Consider the following 2,847-nt stretch of genomic DNA (forward strand, 5'->3'; position numbering starts at 1 on the left):
CGGGCGGAGGCGGCTCGGCGAGGCCGCCCGGGGAGGGGGCCGGCAGGGTTCGCCCGTCCTCGCCAGCAGCCGGGCAGCTGAGGCGAGGGCCGTGGGACTGCTCCAAGGCACTCCCTTAGGGACACCTCCTGCGGTGGCCCCGGTGTGCTTTAGCGTCCTCCTCTCCTAAGGAGTCGAGGGCAGGGATCTGCGTCGTAACGGCCCCGGCCGAGGCAAACCTACTGGCAGGCTCCCAGCGACCCTCCGGAGAGGGAAGCGGACACGACGGCTGGGATGTGACATCCAGCGGACACCTTTCCCCTTGCAAGAGACCCGTAGTCTCGTTCTCCTCCCCTCCGCGGTGGCCGAAGTGGGTTATCATCTGGGGAACGAGGCAAACCCACCCACTTCTGCGGGAATCGGGGAAACACAAGGAAGGTCCAAAAAAACCCAAACAAAACCAAAAGAAAAAAAAAAAAAGGAGGAAAGAAAAAAGAGGGAAATTAGAGGTCTCAAGTTTTCCTCAGTTTTTTCCGCCCAGGCTTCCAAGCAGGAGGGCGAAGCTTGAACCTTGGGCTTTTTGCATAAGGAATCTCTGGGCATTTCCGACCGGAACGAGGTCTCCACGCCGCCAAGCACCTCTCTTTCGAGTATGTTCACGTTAGGTATGATGATCATAATAACAACAACAACCCCGAGAATTATGAGACAAGAGCACGTTTGACAGTGTTTGAGAAATTTCAAATACAGCTGCATCGGCTTTGTCTCTGGTGCAGTCACATTTATTTCCCCAAGCTAGGCAGACAGCCTGAGTGAAGCATGACAATGAGTTTTGTAAATAGCAAATGGAAGGGTTTGCTGGGTTGTTGGGTTTGTGGGGCTTTTTTTTTTCTTCCTCCCCTCCCTGTTTGATTTTACTCGCAATCCAAATAACCTTCCTCAGTGAGTGTTTCAAACAAGAGAACGCGAGCGGGAGGGGACGAGGGGGGCTCATAATTGCAGGTTCCCTTTGGAGCTGGAATTAAAACGCTGACGGCGTGTGTCGCAGAGGAAAGGTGCAGAGGCAGCCTCCGCTCTGACTGCAGGACGGCTGTGTTGTTACTGCCAGAGCGTTTATTTACAGCCAAGCGCTTGAGAGCAAACGCCGCTTCAAAAGCGGGAAAGTTGCGGGCCCTGCTCTCGATGCCCGAGCCGGCAGGGTTCCCCTGGCAGGAGAGGGACCCCCGGGGGGAGAGGGACCCGGGAGGGGGCCCTGCTCCCTCCGCTGGGGCGCAGCAGCCCCACTCCGCAGCCGCGCAGGGAGCGGTGCCCCCTCTGGGCAACTCCACGTTCGCACCTTCCCTATTGAGATCTGCGCGTCCCGAAGGCGGGGGGGGAGGGGGGGAATGGTCGGCTGGAGATGGCTTAAAAAGATCTGAGTCAAGAGAGCAAAGAGGTGAACATTAAGACAGCTCGTTTCGATCGGTTACTCTTGTCAGGTTCAAGTGCCCTGTGCTTGGAAATGCGCACAGACCCGTACCCCAGCGGAGGCGCTGGGGGCGGTGGAGTGAAATGCATCGTTTATTTTCGTGCACCAGAATCCTTTTCCTTATTCAGGTCAGGTCGCCACTCCTACAGACCTCTCCTGCTTTCCTTAGGTGAGAAATGTATTCCTGCCTTTTATCAAGCTCTTACTCCCACCCTCCCCCTTCCATTGTCTCGGAGGGGCGGGGGGGGTAATAATTAAAAAAGCTTGTTCTGCACAGACGAGCTAAAATACATTAAAGTACATTTATAAAAGCGTCTGCAGCTCTTCAAAACTTTCCCTGCCTCCTTATCAAAGCCACCTTCCCGGTGGGAGTCGGGGGAGCTTGTTTGTTTGTTTTGGGTTGACTGGAAACTCTCAGTCTGTCGCCTGTTATTGCCTGGCGTGCTCGGCTCCTCACGGCCGGCTTCCCTGGGCGATGCTGGGGTCCTGGCAGCTGGATCCGAGCCGCCGAGCACTTCACCTGATGCACAAATAAGGCCCCGAGTTTCCCGCAGAGACTATTGTGCTTTTCTAAGTTTGGCTGAACCTACCAGTAACTATTTTTCTCGGACTCTTTTGAGCATCCGCTGCTTCAGTGAAAGCCTTTTCTTGAGGCTGCCATTGCAGCCCCGATTCCTGAGGGAGGGCAGGAGACGGACGCCGGAATCCTTGACTTCTCCTAGGAGGGAGGAAGGAAGGGAGAGCGTTGTCGCTTCGGGAAGCCCCTCGCCACGCAGGCGAAGCCTGTCCCTGCTCTCCGCAAGGCAAGGAACGAGATTGTAATAATAGAATACAAACATGTGTTTTGTTTTCCATTAAGTCGATAGACCAGACAAGGTCCGCCCGGGGGAAAAGATGACTTGAGCTGTTAATGAGAGCTGACACTAAGATTTAAATAGTAAGGCCTCGTTTCGCCAGCGGTGTCTCAACAATATTGCTTTTTTTTTATTTATTTTTTTCTTCACAGCTCCGGGAAGCGCCCACGCTCGGCTCGGGCAGGGAGAGAGCCGGCCCGCGGGACACCTCGGAGGGGGAAGGTGGAAGGGACCCGCCACTCCCGCGTCTCTCCTTTGTTTTCACGGAGGTCTCGGCGGGGGGCGGGGAGGCGAAAGCGTTTAGATTTTTTTCCTCTCAGTGCCCCGTGTGCGTAAACACGCAGAAACGGCACCTCGAAGAGGGAGCACGCGTTTTGTACCGACACCGACACCGCGCCGAAAACTTTGGGGCGTTTGCGGCGGGGGCGCCGCCGCCGCTGCCCGCTCCTTAGAAAATCGACGGGAAACCGCGTGCCGAGGGCCGGGGGGGTGGGACGCGGTGCCGCGCTCCCGGGCAGCCCGGGCGGCCCCGCTCCCTCCCCGGGC

The sequence above is a fragment of the Haliaeetus leucocephalus genome, unplaced genomic scaffold (assembly GCF_000737465.1).
Source record: "Haliaeetus leucocephalus isolate CR32 unplaced genomic scaffold, Haliaeetus_leucocephalus-4.0 Scaffold417, whole genome shotgun sequence".
Lineage (NCBI taxonomy): Eukaryota > Metazoa > Chordata > Aves > Accipitriformes > Accipitridae > Haliaeetus > Haliaeetus leucocephalus.